At 38.1% G+C, this 19,350-nt stretch overlaps 1 long non-coding RNA gene and 1 pseudogene across 1 annotated transcript in view; both read left to right on the top strand.

Annotated features, from left to right (window-relative positions):
* Positions 1 to 19,350, top strand: part of LOC104868670 — a 57,845-nt gene that overhangs the window by 6,859 nt on the left and 31,636 nt on the right. The window contains exon 2 of the long non-coding RNA XR_782066.1: positions 498 to 549. This is a non-coding gene — a long non-coding RNA (uncharacterized LOC104868670). The remainder of the gene's footprint in view (positions 1 to 497; positions 550 to 19,350) is intronic.
* On the top strand, positions 1,466 to 2,238 carry LOC104868669 (annotated as a pseudogene).

The following is a 19,350-nucleotide window of genomic DNA, read 5'->3' as shown; positions in this document are numbered from 1 at the left end:
ATTTTTCCTTTACATAACAATCCAAACTGGGCTGGTGATTTAGCTCTGTGGTTCCATTCCCTGCTTCACAAGCACAAGGACCTGAGTTTGATGCCTGGTACAAAAGAGAGAGAGAGAGAGAGAGAGAGAGAGAGAGAGAGAGAGAGAGAGAGAGAAAGCAATCCGAACTGAGTGGTTCAAATTTGTTTCATGAAATTATTTAGGTATTTATGTTCTTTCCATTGATTATGCCAACATCCTTTCAGCCTGTTCGCGTTTGCATGGTGACCACAAGTCTTTGTGAGTTCAGTTAATTAGGGGAAAGGCAATGTGATAAAGGCATATTAAAGTCCTAAAACATTGGTCTGTAAGAGACACGTGTCACATGTAGAAAAATGCATATGACTCCATTGTAAGAAAGAACCTGGAAATTTCATTAAATCTTGTATCCAGAAATCAAGGGAACTTGTGTTTTGATAGACATCTAATAGTCTGCCTTGTGGTGTGTTCTATTTCAGTTAATCTTGTTGAAGTTTCTTGAGGACACACAGAGTTTTCCATCCTGAATGGGTAAGAATTTTTTGGTGTCTGATGGACCCTTAAATATGAGAACTATTACCATCCCTCTTTTCCTACAGACCGTGTTTCACACCTGTCCATACTGATTAGAAATTATAACTTTTCTATTGCATGCAATTTTCTTCTTTGGTTTTAATTTTCTTAATTTATTTGATCTGAGGAAGATGGGACTAATTACTTGAACTTTCTTGTAGTTTATCTGTGTCATGTAGATCTGTTTCTAGCGAAAAGAACCAGATTCGACGTATACTTCTGCTGTGAAAAATAAGTTTTTACTATTTTTGAAACATTCGCTCTAGCTTAGGAATCAGGTTCAAAAAGGATATATATAATTGGTATTGTGAAATAGGAAGAAAACGTCTAAAAGAGTAGGGGAAGTGGGAGGGGTAGGGGAAAGGAAAGAAAGGAAGAGAAAAAGACATATGAGAAATGGAAAAGCATGGAAACAAAGTCTTTGTAAGTAGGGAAGGGTGGAGGCGAGGGAGCTGGGCCTGTGGGCCTCTCTGCCGGCTGATCCCACACTGGCGCGCAGCCCGTGCACCCCACCACTTAGGCTCTCGCGCCCCGGTGGCGCCGTGCGTGGCAGTGGGCTGGTGCGGTAGCAAAACGCTTGGGTCGCTTTTGTCATCCTTGCAGTGGGTATGATACCCCCGTACCCATTTAAGTTGCTAGTCTGAAATCAAACTATTTCAGTTCTCAAACTCTGAGTTTAGTCCTGCGAGAGACCTTAACCTGCCTTGGTGACAGCCCCAGGGCCTGACTTTCAGTGGCCAGAAATGGAAAAAGCAGTGTTCCGTGTTACAGCCCGGCTCCCAGACGCCACTTCCTATTCGGCTTCTCTCACACTTGCTGCTGCGGCGCTTTCGACTTCCACATTTAGGAGAAAGTTCAGGATTTGATTCCCATCATGGCCATTCCTCCATTTCGGTTATTTAAAGTTTGTATCTGCCTAGCAACGGTATTCTCCTTTCTAAAGAGATCACTATGCAGATCTGGGGGAGGAAGGGAATTAAGTGGAGACCACATTACTCTGCCAACTACTGTGGATTATTCATCAGTCCCTGAGCAGAGAGGTGTGGAGGAGCGGACGTCCTGGGATGAAGATGCTCCCCACAAGCAGAAAGATGGAAGCGGAAATGCAAATGGGGCAGAACGCCCTGGAGCAGGTGAACCTGCTTTAAGGACGTGACACCTCCTGTAAGGAAAACCCAGAAAATTGTTATTAAAAAGAGAGAACCATTACATTTTGGCATTCTAGATGGTAGCACGGGCTTCTCCAGCAGATTAGCAGCCACACAAGATATGCCTTTTATGCATCAATCTTCTGAATTAGGTGACTTGGATACCTGGCAAAAAATACCAACCCCTGGGAAGACGAAGGAGGAGGAGGTGGAGGAGGAAGAGGAAGCCTGGCAAGCAGAAGTTCTGAGACAACAGAAAATTAGCAGAGAAAAGAGAGCAGCAGAACAACAAAGGAAGACAATGGAAAAGGAAGCACAGAGGCTAATGAAGAAGTTACAGAACAAAATGGATGCAAAACTTTCATAACAAATGTGCTTCCAGTGTCATAGTGCCAGTAGGAGAAATTTGATTTCAAATTTCCACACACCACAGAACACTTGTGTGGACTTAAGAGTATTTTCAGGATACAAACACAATGTTTGATTTCAGTGCATTCATCAGGCCATCCAGGATCCAAGGATTCTCCCAAAGTACCTTGAACTCTCAATGAAGGAGACTCAGAAGAAATAGTCAAAAAAGACTTTCCAGGCATTATTTTACTCAGCGTGCTCCAAAAATAAGACAATTGTTTGCTGTCGAGAAATTATTACCAATGGAATATACTGGTACCTTTCAAGCTAGTGTTTCTAGCTAAATAAATGGGTATAATTTCATAGTGGAAAAACTTGGCTGTCATGCATTCCTTCAATGTGCATAATTATAAAATAAATACTTTTAATATAAAAAAATAGGGAAGGGTGGAGGGGAAGTAGGGAGGGCTGGGAAGTGGGGAAAAATAAGAATCAAGATACATTATGTAAAAGTACAAGATGCTAATGATGAGTGTAACTGTATTGTACACCTAAAATGTACCAATAAACTTAATGAAAAAAAAACATTGCTTACTCAGTTCTTTTTAATGTATTCTTTTAAAATAATCTAATGTACAGATAATTTCTAAGTTGATGTATAGCAAGGAGATAAAACATAAGGATTTTTCCTTTGTTACAGAACCCTTCTTCAACTAGGAATTTAAAGATGCTAGAGCTAAAAAGACAAGAAAATGTTGTTCCTTCATATAAGATAATAATTACTAAATTTTCTATTATGACAAACTCATGCTTTTGTGTAAGATGAAATTTCATAGGAAAAGTAACTCTAGTAGATACAGGAAGCCCATTATTAGCTGACGTCTCTATTTCTCAATTGAAAATTATTTCTTTTGGCCGAAGATTGTACATTGCTAAAAGTAAAATATCTCTAGGAAAATTAACTTTTTAAACTTCAAAAATTTTTTCTACTTTGTTTCGAATGAACTTGTTATTGAATATCTTGAAGGGTGTTTTTTTGATATCAGAAATCAGGATGCTTGATAGAGGTGGGATAGTCCACTGACTAGGGAAATGGACACATCGACATTTTTCTTTAAAAGATGAATTTAGTTTGCAGATTTGCTCTTTATGGGAGGTCATTTTGAGTTCTGGCTGATTTACAGAATAAAAAGTTAGAGTTGATCATCACACTCACTATAAAAATTTATCATTTGCAAAAGACAGATGTAACACCCCGTGAATGTTCATCTTTATTTTAAATTAGAAAATTGTGATTGTGATTTAATTAAAAGATAGATTATTAACAATCCATAATGAATTGAAAAATAGAAGACTTTAATTTTTATAAATCTATTAGAAATGTTAATGAAATAGATTTTTTATTTTTGGAGATCTATGATAAAGTCTTTTGGCAATCAATTCACATAATAAGTAGTATGGAGTTTAAGGAACACACTTTTATCAATAAATGTATTGACCTACTGTTGATGCTCCAAAGCAATTATCAGTCAAATGTTATTGTCTGTTTGCTGTCATTGAGTTACTCAATTTTGTATGTATCAATTCTATCTTCTTTAGGATTGTGAATGACATTGCTGGATAATGAACGAAGAGTTTTCCTCTGTTTGGATAAAACTACATACTGATTGTTAAGAGATTTATTGAAATATTTAGATCTTTGTAAATTGTGAAAAGTAAAGTATTAAAATTTGGTTTTCAATAAATCTATTGCTTTATTTTTTATTTAAAAATAAAATTTTGTCTATATTGGAGTTCTCATATAAGATAGACTATGCAATATTTAAGCTTCTTTGCCTGATTTATTTCACTTAATATTATGCTCTCAAGGAGTATGCATTTTCCTACAGATTACTCAAGTTTTTCCCTCTTTATGGCAGGTGGTACTCCATTGTATTTTTTTTTTAAATTCATTTATCTGTTGATGGACACTGAGGCTTGTTTCCAAGATTTAGCTGCTCTGAATTATGCTGCTACAAAAATGGATATTTATGTATCATTGTAATTATGATGTCTTTAACTCTTTCAAGAAGATATCTAGTAGAGGAATAGCTGGGTCAGACAGAATTTGTATTTTTAGTTTAGTTTTTGGAGGAATCTCCATACTGATTTTCATAGTGGTTATGACAGTTTACACTCCCACCAGCAATGAAAATGGCTTCTTTTACCTTTAACCCATGCAGTAAAAATGGCCAAACTTCCAAAACTGTTGTACAAATTTAATGCAATCTCATCAAAATGTTAATAGCATTCTTCAAAAACCCAGAGAAAAATCCTTAAACTCATATGGAACCAGAAGAGGACTAGAATAGCAAAAACAACTCTTGGAAACAAGGAAAGGAAAAAGGCATCACACAGTTCTGACCTTTAAGTTATACTATAAGTCTATGTGATAAAAACATGCTGTTGTAAAAAAAAAAAAAAAAAGATTTGTAGATCAGTGGAACAGGAGAGGGTTGCAAAAAGGACTCCAGGCACATTCAGCTACCTTTTTTTTTGACAAAGGTGCTGAATTCTTTCACTGGAGGACAGCTAACCTCTTTAACAAAGATTGCTGGGAAAATTGGAATTCACATGCTGAAGATTGACTTTAGGTTCATATCTCTAAATCCAGCATAACTAAACTAAAATCAAAATGTATCAAAGATCTAAATATAAAACAGAAACCATCTACCAGTCTGTTTCTTTTGATTGGTGAACTGAGTCCATTAACATTGATGTTTATAACTGATATGTATTGATTTAGCATCATGTGTTATTTTTCTGTTATTTGCTTTTTCTAATTTTTTTCCCCTCTCCCTTTAATTTCTTGATTCGACTGCTGGATTTGCTCTGTTGGGCCTCATGGAGTTGCAATCTTCATTGTCTTTTTTATAGGGTATTATTGACAATTGTCTGGAGTGCTGGTTTGGTATTCTTGAAGTTTCTCAGGTGTTCTTTGTCATGAAAGTATTTTATTTCACTGTCAACTTTGAAAGATAGCTTTGCAGGACACATCAGTCTAGGTTGGAGGTTGTTTTCTTTTAGAGCTTGAAAGACCTCACTCCAGGCTATCCTTGACTTGAGGGCTGGGTTGAAATGCCTGCTGATATTCTGATGGGCTTTCTTTTGCATGTGATACGTTCCTTTTCTCTGCTTGTAGTATTTTGTTCTTCTGTTGGGTTTCTGGTATTTTGATATTACATGTATAGGTGTAGATTTTTTTTATCATGGCTAATTGGTATTCTATAAGCCTCACTTATCTGCATGTCAAATTCTTTTGTTCTGTTTGGAAATTTTTCTGTCATTAATTCTGTGAACAGTTTATTTTTAATGTCACTTGTACTTTCTCCTCCTTTTTCATGGACTCCTATCAGTCTTATATTATTTTTCTTTGCAACATCTCTGAGCTGTTGGATTGATTTCTTATGTTCCCTTACTATTTTTAAGAGATCCTTCTTTTCATGGTCACTGATCTCCATCCTGTCTTCTATATATGATATTCTGTCTTCAGATCTGCTCAGTCTATTATGTATACTTTCAATAGAGTTTTTAATCTCCCGGATATCTGTTTGAGTCTGTTTCATGGATTTCATTTCTTTCCTATGTTGGGCACACATGATTTCCATCTCTTTCCTATGCTGGGCATTCATGGCTTCTATCATGGTCCTGAGCTCACGTATTTTTTAAAAAATCTGTTTCTGTTCTAGAGTCTCTAATCATGCCATTCATTCTGATCATCATCTCTGTAGTTATCTGGGAAATTATTTCTGTTTTGAATTTTTCTAGACCCTCATTCAACTTCCTATGCTATCACTTCAGGGTATCCAGGTGGTTGATTATCAGGCTTTTCCACCTCTTTTCCTCCATAATTTGCCCTTGGTAAACTGAAAGTTTGTGTTTGTGCTTGAGCCTTGTTTCAATGTCTTCCCATTTCTATTTTTGTTATTGGTACTGTCCTTCATTTGATACCTGGGTTAATACTTCGATCTTCCTGTTATAGCTCTAATGACTCTGAAGCAATCTCTTTTTCATTATAGCAGTAAGGACAACTGATGAGATCAATCACAATATCTTAGCCCAAGTGATATAATCAGTAACACAGAAGTGTCAAGCACAGCTTAGAAAATGACAATTTGTGGTAGTTATTAATCTATCACATTTAACTGTGTGAATTAAATCAAAATTGAGGCTAAATCTCAGGGCAATGACCTTTATGACCGCTCTGTGCTTTTGTGGTGTGAATCCAGGAGGCCACATGTGGGGGGGGGGCTGCAGGTGCCCATGTGGCTCCACCTCTTACCTATCTGCTGATGAGGTCAGGGGCTGTGGGGAGTGCTGTAGGTCAGCTCCAGGCAGTTATATTCATATTTATTGGGGGTTGTGGTGATCATAGTGCTGGACATTGAACCAAGGGCCTCCTGAAGACTAAGCCTACCCACACTCTATTACAGAGGTGTTGAGCTCATGACACTCCAACTCCCTTGGTAACTGTTTATTAGAGGGAAAGTGACAGGAAAATCAGCAAAGGAAAAAGGCAGGCAGGGGGAGGTTCACAGGAAGCCAGGCACCAGCTTCCAAGAGTTCTCCCATTTTGTGATGATAGAGTCAATTCTGAATTTACCAAATAGCTTATTGATCAAACTTAGTTATTTATTTTCTGATCCACTTCTGTGTAACTGTGTGACTGTGGGCAAGTCATGTCTGCCAGCCCATTTCCCCCTCTGTGAAATGATGTCATGATTATTATTAGGTATAGTCCTTTGAAAGGATGTTTTCTAAGGCAATCCATGTCGGACACTTAATACCATACCTGGCACAGAATAGGAGATAAGAAAGTAATCATGATCACCAATATCATTTTGTTAGTGCCAGTAAATATCAGAGTAGTGATCTATGTTCTTTAAAAGAACTTTTTGCTTAAATCAAAAGTATATTGAGAGAGAGAGAGAGAGAGAGAGAGAATAAATCGAGCTAAAGGAAGTATTTTCAATAGCAGTGTGGCAAGTCCTTGTGCGAAGTCTTCATCTAATGACATCCATTCCTGAAATTGTAACACCCTTGGCCTGGATGCTCCCATCAATGACTTTTATGACTCATCTCAAAATGCTTTCAGAGTGTCGACATTCTAGGAAACAGACTTTCTGTGAAGTCAATAGAAGCTCATTCCACAGAAGAGCTTTTCCTTTTTTCTTTTGGTTGTTGATGTTTTGTTTTTAATGAATATCTGGGATTTTGTTGTTGTTGGTATTAGAGAACTGGGGATGAACTTGAAAGCTTTCAGAGACCAAAAGGATCCTGGTGGAGACCCAGCTTCTCAGGGACAACCCAGGAAAATAGCCAGACTGCAGATCTTAAATTAATCCAGTGAAAGCATGCTTTAGGACAGTGCTTCCCTGGGCCTTATGACAAGCACATCCCAGTGATCAGTGGCTACTTTGGCTTTGAGACATTGTCAAAAGTTGTGAGAGTTCACAATTATTGCATAGAAAGTATGACAAAATTAGCAGCTCCACACAACACTAATTTTTTATCACACAGTTCTGTGCATCTGGAGTCTGGTACAGACTATAGGTCCTTTGCTCTTTTGGGGCTTGTAATGTAGGTGTCTGAGAGACCAGAGCCATGTGAGAGGACAAATCTGCTCTCAGGCTATCTTGGTTGTTGGCAGAGTTTGAGTTCTACGTGGGCTCAGGGGCTAAAGACCAGACACTTTGGGTGCTGTATAGACTTTTGCTCAGTTAGTAGGAAGCACTGATATCTAAAGATGTAGAAATATCTTTCTAAAGGGAGCAAAATCAGTCCTGTGAGGGAAAATTCATTATCTACTGGCATAGATTTCTTTGCCTGCACTAGATATTTTTGTCTCAATTCTTATGCATTCTTTAGCTTCCCAGCTGCTAGAAGATTTCTTGAGGACCATGGATGTGGGAGCAGATTTTGATCTCAAATTATGGTCGCCACCAGTAGTTTGATGGTATTTTAGACAGTCCTTGCTGGGTTGTCTGGCTGTTCACTTCTGCCAAGGTCTCTGAAGGTATCTGTGTTGCCTCCAGTGTCTGGTGAGGTCTCCCAAGGTTTGGTAAAGTCCTCCTCGTGTGGATCACCAGATGCTACAGTTGAATGGGCCAAACATAGTCCAGGCTCTTCAGTACACCAATGAAAGAATTGCCAAATGTACACTTTGGAGTATGTAGTAAGTAGCTGCATTTATTCAAGATCATGGGATGGTAGCAGAAACAGGGAGAGGGGCAAAGGGAAGAAGAGGGTGAAGAAAAAAGGGACTTAAGGAGAAAGTGACTCAAGTGCAAAGGGAAAAAAGTGAGTTGGTAGTTTTTAATTACAGTACCTCTTCAATTTCATTTACCGATAGTGGATTGTTTTGGGATCTTTATATCTTGTTGATTCAGCTTTTGTTATTCATATATATCTAGGACACTTTGCATTTCTTCTGAATTTTATTTTAGTACAGTAATACATGAATTTCTGGATTTTGACAGAATCTTTTGTGATTTCACCTTTTTCATTTCAAATTGCTTGGATTTTGGTTTTTTGCTTTGCTTATTTTCTTAGGACAGCTAAGTGTTTGTTTAGTTTGTTTAATCTTTCAAAGAACCAGCTCCTTGATTCATTGAGTCTTTGTACTTTTTAGACTCTATTCCATTTATTTCTGCTGTAATCTTTCTAATTTCCTTCCCTCTACTAGATTTTGGTTTAGATTGTTCTTGTTTTTCTATGATCTTGAGGTGCATCAAGAGTTTTTGTTGTTGTTGTTTTTTTTTTTTTTTGTGTGTGTGTGTTAGCTCTATTTTTTCTTATGTGGACATTCACAGCTGTAACCTTTCCTTTTAGGACTGCTTTCATTGTGTTACAGATTTTATTGGCTTTATCATTTGATTCTAGAGGCTATCTAAATTTTTCCGTAATTTCTTTTGAGACTCATTGTTTATTCAAAAGGGTAAGTTTAACCTCCTTGTTTTTGAAGACTTTTTGTGATTTCTTTTGTCATTGATTTCTAGTTACATTGCACTATGATCTGATAATATGTATGGGAAGATTTTGATTCTTTTACCTTTACTTAAGCATGCTTTATTGGCTAGTATGTAGCCAGTTTTGGAGGAACATGGGCTGTTAAGAATGTGTATTATGTTGTCGAGTGGAATACTCTGTACCTATCTATGAAATCCACTTTCAAAGTTTTCTCTGATATTTCTTAGTTAATTCTTTGTCTAACTGGTCTATTTTTACAGTGCGATATTGTGGATCCCCATTGCAATTATATTAGTATTTATCTGCTTTTTCATATCCAATAGTTTTTGTTTTATAAAGTTGAGTATGCTGCTGTTTGGTGCACAAATGTTTATAATTGTTATCACTTTCTATTTAATTTTCCCCTTAACCAATGTGTAGTGACCTTCTTTGTCTTCACTGATCAGTTTTGGCTTGAAATCCACCTGGTCTGAAATTAGGATAGCCACTCTTGCTTTTTTCTGTGTTTGTGCTGCATGGAATATTGTTTTCCATCCTTTGGTTTTTTAAATATATGAATTACTTTTGAATAACGTGTGTTTCTTGTATACTGTATTTGATAGATTTTGTTTCTTAATCCATTCTGCCAATCTGTGTCTTTTGGTTGAAGAGTTGAGGTCTTCATATTGAGTACTATTACTGAAAGTTATTGACTTATTGTCTAGTTGTTTTTAAGGAATTTGAAAGGAGTGTGGGCTATTTTGTAAGCGATATAATCTGTTCCCTACAAAAGACTACATAGTTTTAGTGTCCAATCTATGCAGTGTTCATGCAAGATCCATGCACCCTTGAGCCAATAGTCCACCTGATCATTCTCTGGGGAGTCCTAGGCAGCCAAAGGCCACCGGGAAGATGGTTTTGTAAGATCTTTGGATCTTTGAGTCATGACTCAGCAGACTCTCTTTGTCCTTTGTGACTCCACTTTGGGGTTGCTGTCCTTATTGCCTAATGAAATCATAACCATCTCACTTCTTCCTCTTACATTTCCCCCTCTGAACAGCTGACACTAATTCACACTAGGGAAAAGGAACAAAGCCCACTCGGGGTGAAAGCTGTTCAGGGGTGGCCAGAAAAGGTCTACAGTCAGGGCTGTCTTTCACAGAATTCATTTAAAGGTGTATCAGAAGTAAATTGGGATGTCCATGGAAGGTTTTTACTTTTTTCGGTGAACACTTGAAGTTATTAGACTTGAGGCAAGAGGAAAGTAAGAGAACAAGTGGATCGAGCAAACAGGGCTCAAAAATGCAGAGGAATATTAAGGGTGTCAATACTGGTGTGAAGGGCTCCAGGCCCACTCCAAAAAGATTTCAGGAGGGAATCTGACCTCAAAAAGGGCGCTTTCTCTTCATGAGACAGATGGTGTATTATATGAGTTTCCTACAGAGGAAATAGAGGCCAATTCCAGAAAAGGAGATAGTGGTAGTCTTGTCCTGTGGCAAGGCACACTGAACAGTGGATTGCAATCCTATGTTAGTGAGGAAAGTGCTGGGGTCTGAGGGTGATCATGGTACTATGTAGACAATTCTGGTTCCAGAAAACCAATCATCTGTGCACAGAGGGGACTTTTAAATGGTGTGATTGTGCGGGGTTTTACCTGCAGTGTTTTTGTTGATGACTGACAGTGTAAAGAGAAAATTTGAATACAATGTAATAACTTGTCTCATTTAGAACAAAGCCCAAATATTGAATGAGATAACCCCAGGTGTTGGTGTCATTTATTTCTGATTTCATTCTTTCTAGATCCTCATTTTTTGCCTGTTCAAGGAGCCCAAGTGGTTGAGTATCAGATTGTTCCATCTCATTGCCCTTTGGTGTTGCCTTACATTTTTCTGGTTTTGAGTTTGTTTACATGTCTTCTCATTTCAACAGATGAAATTTTTGTTGAGGTGACTTTTTGTTTACTCAGTGGTCTTTAATTCTCAGCAAGACACCACAAGGACTTTTCTCTGCTGCTCATACTGCACCAATTCCTGGATTCAGAATGGTGGCCTTCTGGATCCCTGAGCTGTCCTCTTGTTCTGGTGGAGTTCTAGCTGGGGCCTGTGCACACTTTGGATGGTATCTTGGCGTTCCTCATGCTGGGGCCTGTCCCCCTGCATAGCTGCTGTCTCAGAGGACCTTTGGCTGGGGGCTGTGCATGCCAGTTGCTGGTGTCTAAGCTTGGGGACTGCATGTACTAACTGATGGTATCTGGGCTGGCTGTTGCTTATGCACCTGTACAGCTCTTTTCCAGGTGGGTCTTTAGCTGGGGCCTGTGAGCTCAAGCTGCTGGAGTCTGGGCAGGGCCATGGCTGGAACCTGAAAGCTGGCACCCACGCAGCTCTGGTCCACCCCGGCCTCTCACTGGGATGTGTGCACACTTAGTATTATTTAGTTCTAATATGGATCCTGTCCATGTTCCTGACCAGTTATAGTGTTTGTTTCTCCACCAAAAGGAGGAATGAGAGAAGTTGAAGTAATTGTAGTGCCCATCATTCCATTTTCTTTTGGGATCCCAGTGTGGTTACTTTGACTTTTTCATCACAGTCCCCTATATATTGGAGGAAGACATTACAGAGAGTGAGTCTAAGGAAACCTCCTATGGGTCCTATGCCATTAAAGTTAGAGAAGCAATAAAAAGGCTTAAAAAGTAGAGATGTTATCTATGCTGTAGGCTGAGAGTCCTGTCCTGAGGGATGTTTTAGTTGGTAAATTGAGTCCAGTGACCCCCCCAGTTCCATCCCAGTGGGTGAGGTTATATGAGAAATAGGAATATCCTGACAGTTTTCCAATAGTTTGTTTCTTTTCCTGTGTCTCCATTGGTAGTGCTCTAAGGGAGAGATAGTCCTCCTTTTGTCTCTAGCTTTAGATGTTATTGTCTTTGATAGGGAAAGGAGTTGGGATCCATGAGATGAATTTGTGCCAGTGTGGCATTAACTTCAAGTCCTATCTTTCCCTGAGCTGCTCATAACGTCTGGGTTAATTTCTGTTTCTAACAGTGGCAGGCAGAGTGGGCTGTCTTGGGGACATAAATATGGTGGCATTTAATTAGGCTAGGGTGTCTTTTACCAGTAAGTAGGGAAGGTTCTCAGGGATAATAATGAAAACAAAATGTGAAAAGAGATATTCACCCCAGTTGCAACTAAGGGATCAAGAAAACTATCTGGTCACTGGTCTTCCTGATAGCCTTTGACAGTGGCGTGGACAGAAGAGAGGTGCCCAAGACTGGAGAAGAGAACTGAGAATTTGGCTCTAGTATCAAGAAAGAGGTCAACACTGTCTCATTTAAAAATTAAAGTTACCCAGGGATCCAAGGTGAAGATAAAGGTCCAGGGGGTGGGATCCAGGAGGGGACACCTGAGGGTCTTTCAGTCCTTGAGCTCTGAACAATTTGGGAGGAGGCGTTTGGTTCTCAAGACCTTTGTCTCTGGGGACATTTTGACTTTCAGTGATCTTCTAGACATAAAGGACAGGTCTTGGATGCCGACTGATTATTCCAGGAATAATAATTCACCTGGCATTCTCTACAAAAATTCCCTGGCTGTCCAAATTTATAATGAGTCATCTGAGCATTTTGGGAGTCCTGGGGTGGAAGGTTGGTTTTGCCAAAGGGCAGTTACCAGGGCTTCCATGTTTTTCTTGTCTCTTTTATTCCTTTCTTTTGTTTTCTTCTGACCACTATTATGGGAAACCATGGTGACTATATTAAGGTTTTCAAGGGTGCTACCTGGTCCTATAGCCTACTTTCTTATAAATCAAATTAAGTTGAACAATAATTTTTTAATTTACACTTTCTTCAGGCAGCCATTTTTCACTGTCTCCCAGAGGGTAGGCGGGGCACTTGTAGATGCAAAAGAAGGTCATGTGGTGCCTTTTCAAGGTCTGGGAATCAAAGGAGATTCAGTTTTTAAGGATGCATTCCACAGGGGTGATCAGAGATGAGAACAGGACTCCCATTTTTCTGCACTATATCAAAAGGACAGAAAGTGTTCCTTGCTTTCCTTATTGTACTCCCTGGCCATAATATCCTTTGGCCACCAGTGTTTTCCTAGTTGCTAGTGACCACAAACTGTAATCAAGATGAGTCAAAGCTATTGAATTATTCACTCTGACCAGCAGAGTCATTGCTCTCTCTTTTGTCCCTGAAGCCCTTTGGTTATGACCAGAATTTGAATTTCCTTTATCCAAAGGAACTAAAATACCTCCATAACAGAAACTGAAAATTGGTTATAAGTCCCTCTGTTATGTATCAAAGTTTAAACAAGGCTAAAGTAGGGTGGAATCTAGGTAGTCACAAAGCTGGGCAAAGTCATCATTTAAACATTCTTTTGGGGACATATTTGCCATCAAACCTGAACTCAAGGCAGATATTTCAGTCGTGTGTCTATCAGGCTTTCTTTAACAGGAGTTCTCTTACATTATTCCCCTTCTAAAAAGACAGAAAATCCTATTTGATGTCATGGAAGTCATGACCGAGAAAGGTGATTTATTGCTTCCAGCCTATGGTGAGTTAAAGAAGTAGTATATCTAAGGATCATTGGCCACAGACAGTGAAGGGCACCAAGGGCAGAAATCACTTCCTGGTTGGCAGAAGGATCACATCAGGAAGGGAAACTGAAATGGAGACCGGGCTGACATTCCTCCTATTCATGTTACAGGGGATCAGCTCAGCTCACATAAGTAAAACCTGTCCTCAGAAACCTTGAGATCAGCAAGTGTGCATTTTTAGTTGGTCAAAGGGATCCAATATTGTTTTTACCAGAAAGATGTAAAGTGAAAGCAAAGAGTGTAGGAAAATGCAGACTGTGCTTACTTCCTTTGGGAATCCTGTAAGGCTCATGGATATGTTACCAGAAAGTCAAGGTCACACCCCATGTTGATGAAAAGGAAACCGTGGACAGAGGGTGTAGGGTGCAAACAAATGCATTTAAAAAATATAGAGGCAAGAAATTAAAGGACACAAAGGCTAGGAAGTCAAACTCCCATTAGCTGGGAGGGGTTTCTGAGTATAATGCTCATGGAGGTTCTTTGTCTAAGGGTTTTTGAATGATGTAGAAGGGAGCTTGGGCCACTGTGTGAGGAATGCCTTTTTACCCTATAGGAGACTACATACTTTTTAGGGTCCAACCTATGCAGTATTCACACAGTGTTCATGCAGGGCTCATACACCCTTGAGCCAGTGGTCTGCCTAATCATATTCTGGGGAGGTTCTAAACAGCTGAAGGATGCCTGGAAGATGTTTTTGTAAGATCCCTTGTGGGTCATGACTCAGTAGACTCTATTTGGGCTGTGTGACTCCATTTTGGGGCTACTTTCCTTACCACCAAAAAGAACCCTAACTGCTGTCTCACAAACTCCTCTTACATTAGAACACTCAGTTTTGAAATAGTTTATCACGTGGCAGCAGATAACTAGGACAGGGTATTATGAATAATAAGTGAGTCAAGTGGATATAAAACTCTTAGCAAGTGTTTGTTGCCTCCATGATACTATTAAATGTTAACAATTATAAAATTTGTGTTTGTGTTTGTGTGTGAGTAATTTACAAGGACTGAAAGAAATGACCTCAAAATGAAAGTCAATAGCATGATTCACTTTCGAATAAAATAAGCTTTAAATCAATGCTCGGCAAAGTTCTCTTATCTTTGTCTGAATAAGCATTATATGTTTTATCATCAGTTTTTTTTAATCACTTACGCTCCATCTCATATCATTCTATATTGTACATACAAAGAGCCTATCTGAGTGACTTCCACTACTTCTTTGGGTTTCAGTTCCCATGATTTGTTCATGAATTCCACATCTTTATCTTCTGTCCAACTTATTTTTGAATTTCAGATATGACCATCCCTATACTCTCCAACTAAATGTTTCATAGACATCTCCAGATCAACACAGCAAAAATAGTACTTATCAAATCCTCATACTTTCTCCTTAAATTTCCTTGTTTCTTGTTCACTATGCACAATTGCTTAAGTCTAAACCTGGGTTCTCAGTGCAATTATGACCCGATATCATAGATTACATTGATTATATGTTTATTAAAGTAGATCCCTGTCTAGGATAGACATAGAAACATTTAAAGCCTCCATATTATAGCTTGCTATGTTGTCAAAGTTATGTGTTTATGAATCAGTAATGTACATAAATAGTAAAGAATAGTTACAAAGCATCTGATGTTTAGGATAGGTTAAGAAAATTGGGATAGTTTAGCAACTCTTGAGATAAAAGCTTTTGAATCTTTTGTTTGTTTTTCCTGCCTGAGTTTATTGAAGCTTGTGATTATATTTATTGCCATCCAAATTTTAATCTGAATGATATCAAACATGTATGTAGATTTATGTTATCTGGATATTTTTTAAATGCATTGGAACACTTGGTAGTGCCATAGTAGGATGCCTTTTCTAGCTGGCACATAATACTATTGTTCTGTTCAGAGCATTTTCAAGAACAACATTGTATTCTATACTAGACATTTTTTCAGTTCCATATGAGTGTTCAAAATCTTGATATTTTAAATCAAAATCAGATGTACTGAGTTATTTCCTACTTCATATAATTTGTGGTGCTCTGACTTAATCTGTGGTAATAATTCTAGAAAAAAATTTGAAGTTTAAATCTGGGAAGCCCCTTTTCTGTTGAGAAGTCACTATATATACTAATATATTTTAATTCTGAACAATAAAGGCCTACATGAAATTGATACTTATTTAGATTGTGTGTGTGTGTGTGTGTGTGTGTGTGTGTGTGTGTGTTTTACTGGGGATTTAACCTAAGTCCCATGGCTAAGAAAGCACTCTGTTGAATTAAATCCCCAGATTTTTAAAAGTTTTATTTTGAGATGGAATCTTCCTAAACTGCTCAGCCTAGCCTCAAACAAACTTGTGATCCTCCTGTCTCAGCCTCCTAAGTAGTTAGGATTAGAGATTTGTGTCATGGTAACCAACTAGAAGTCATATTAACATAGTTTTCCTTTTGCTTTAGATTATCTCCCAAATTTCTTGACAATCTTAGGTGGATTTGCTTTCTGAAGGTGAAATTCTTTCTTTTCTCTGTACTCAGTTTTTACATTTCCAAGTCACTCATTTCTCTTAATCCTTTGCCATCTTTTCCCAAGTTACATCTTGTTCTTTGTCTCGACAATGTTTTTACCATGCATAGAATGTTATTATTTTTATTTTCCCACCAATGTCATTATGTGAAACGTATCTATCAGAGCAAAGCCGCTTGCTTCAGAATACTTTAGGGAACAAGGTATTTTATATAGATTTTCTTTAGTCTGAAATCTCCATACCTCAGATGAGTTTCAGACACCCCTGACTTTACCTCACTCATCAATTGTGCAAAATATAGCAGATCTGTAACATACTTACAAGCATGTGCTAATGTAACAACACTTAGGGAAGAATTGTGTTTCAACAGAGATATTTTAATTAGTTACTTTAATAAAAATGACTTCGAATCTATCTTCTGCCCGGTGTAGAGAATGCACTTTGGTCTTTAGGTCAGCTCATATAAGACAATTAACTGGCACAAAAGTCAGGGCTTTTCCATACATGGACACAACAACCTCAGGAAAGTGTTAGAATAACTTAAACTTTCTTAATGAGATTCAGGGTTTTAATGAGAAGATTTCCTATTCTTCTGTGGTTAATATTGCTTTGTGATAGGAAGAGAATTTTTTCTGAAGGAAATATAGAGCAAAGGAGTTCAAGGTAGATGATTAAGAGGAAGTTAAAAAGTGATTAATCCCTTGTAGTGCAATGGAGATTAATTAGGGACATCCAGTGGATGCCTCCAGCACAATCAGGCTTTTCGTATAATCATTACATTATAGACTGCAACAAAGTAGCAAAAATTTTCAAAATATCAGAGTTCTAACGAGTTATGGTCTGAATTTAGACAGTCAGTAAGCATAGACTGAGTTTGTAATTGTGTAGGACTGTGAAATCATATCACATATTTGCAAAACACTGTTGTTTTTAGTTGGCTTGAATTTTCTTTCTGTAAAATCAGTCCCTGTAAATCATTCTGTCAAAATGGACAAACTGGCGGAGTGTGTGTGTGTATAGGACTACAACTCTTTGCATATGTACATTTAGAAAGCCCGTAGACAGAAAAAAATGAGATAGAGAAGGGATGATATGAAAAAGATATTCCCAAGAGGTCACTGATAACAAGCATCATATTAGGAAATGGGAGCATATACAATCAGTGGCTGTTTTATGCAAATGGAAATCAAGTTTAGAGACATTGGTTTCCACCATCGTTATCCACGGAAGCAGACTGCACAACGTCAGGAGGAAGTACTGTGTGTGTTGAGAAGTTCTGAGAAGCAAAAGTGACTAGAAGTAGTGAGAAGTAAAAGTGGCAAGCAGATCAGGGAAAGGTTTTTGAGAGAAGTCAAATAAACGTTAGTGGTCACCACGTTGAAGTCGAGGTGAGTTGTGCACAAGGAGCAGACATTATATAGAAGGTTGAAGAAGCTTAGGACAATGGGGAGGCTTTAAGTTCTAACTGGGAAGACAACAGTTGGAGAGATAGGACTGAAAGCAAGCGCCAATATGAAAGGATAGAAGAGGTTATGAGTTATATTACTAGTGTCCCTGAACTGTCATATTTTTTTTTATTCATTAAGTTTACTGGTACACAATATGACATTCACCCCTGGGAATTTGTATTTTTCATGTTATATTTTGGCTTTTGTTTTTCTCCCTATTCTCCCCTGCCCTCCCTTCAAGCTCTGCACCCCTCCCTATTTACATTGCTTCTGTTTTTTCCTTTTCTAATATTTATTCCTTTCCCTTACTTCCTTTTCCCTATCCATCCCTCTTCCCGGTCCCCTTTCCCTTCCCCTTTGGACCTTTTCTTCCTATTTCACATTATCTATTATACCTTTTAATCCTTATTTATACTTTCAGTCTCTAAAGCCAGAGAAACTATTTGTCATGTGTGTACTATTTATTTCACTTAAGGGTGTAACCTCAATGTGCATCCATTTGGCTATAATTGTCTCTAGTCACTCATTCTTTTTTTGGGGGGATACTGGTGATCGAACTTGGGACCTTGCACTTGTGAGGCAGGTGGCAGAACCACTAAGTTAAATCCCATCCCCTCTAGTTACTCATTCTTTATGGCTGAGTAGTACTCCATTTTGTATTTTAAAACTCTTCTTTATCCAGTCTCCAGTTATGGGCAGTTGGGCTGTTTCCAAGTTTTAGCGATTACAAACTGTGCTGCTATAAACACAGGTGCACATGTGTAGCTGTGGTATGACTTTTGAAAATTTTTTGGGAAGATACCCAGCAGAGGAATAGCTGGGTCAAAAGGGAATTCCAATCCTAGTTATGTGAGGTATCTCCATATTGATTTCCACAGCAGTTGCACCAGTCTGCACTCCCACCAACAAGGAAGCAGTGTTCCTATCTCTCCATAACCCTACCAGCATTTGTAATTGGTTGATTTCTTGACAGCAGCTATTCATTTGGATTGGGTCTTTAAATTTGAAGGTCTGATTTTTGGAAGTTCTTTGTATATGCTAGATAGTAGACCTTTGTCTGAGAAAGAGCTGGTTAAAATTTTTTTCCCATACTTGGGGTTGTCTTCATACTGTTAGTGGTTTCTTTAGCTGTGAAGAAACTTTTTAATGAGATCAGATCCCAGCTGTTAATTCTTTGTGTTAGTTCACAAGTGACTGAGGTTTTCTTTATGAAATATTTTCCTATGCCAATGTCTTCAAGAGTTCTAACTCTCTTCTAGAGTTTTTTTTTTTTTTTTAATTTTTTATTATTTTGGTACCAGAGATTGCCCTCAGGACCTGCATTTGCCAGGCAGGTGCTGTGTTACTGAGCTTCATCCCCAGCCTAAGTTTAGTTTTTCTGTTTTTCTGTTTATTTCTTTGATGTATTTCAATTTTAGTTTAATACATGGTGAGAGATATAGGTCTGGTTTTAATCTTTGGTGGGTTGAAACTCAATTTTTCCAGCATCACCATTTATTAAAGAGGCTATTATCTTTCTTCCAGGGAGGGCATTTGGCTCCTTTGTCCAAAATGAGGTGACTAAGTGTGTCTGGAGTTGTTTCTGCATTTTTTAATCTGTTCTGCGGATCCTTGGGTCTGTTTTTTTGCCAGTACCATGCTGTTTATATCACAATAGTTTTGTAGTGTAGTTTCAAGTTGGGAATTGTGATGCCCCCTAGCTTATCTTTGTTGTCTAGAATTGCTTTTATTCTA

The sequence above is a fragment of the Fukomys damarensis genome, unplaced genomic scaffold (genome assembly GCF_012274545.1).
Source record: "Fukomys damarensis isolate Sample0158 unplaced genomic scaffold, DMR_v1.0_HiC HiC_scaffold_17, whole genome shotgun sequence".
Lineage (NCBI taxonomy): Eukaryota > Metazoa > Chordata > Mammalia > Rodentia > Bathyergidae > Fukomys > Fukomys damarensis.
Note: the sequence above shows the minus strand (reverse complement) of the source record. Positions and strands in the feature narration are given on the sequence as shown.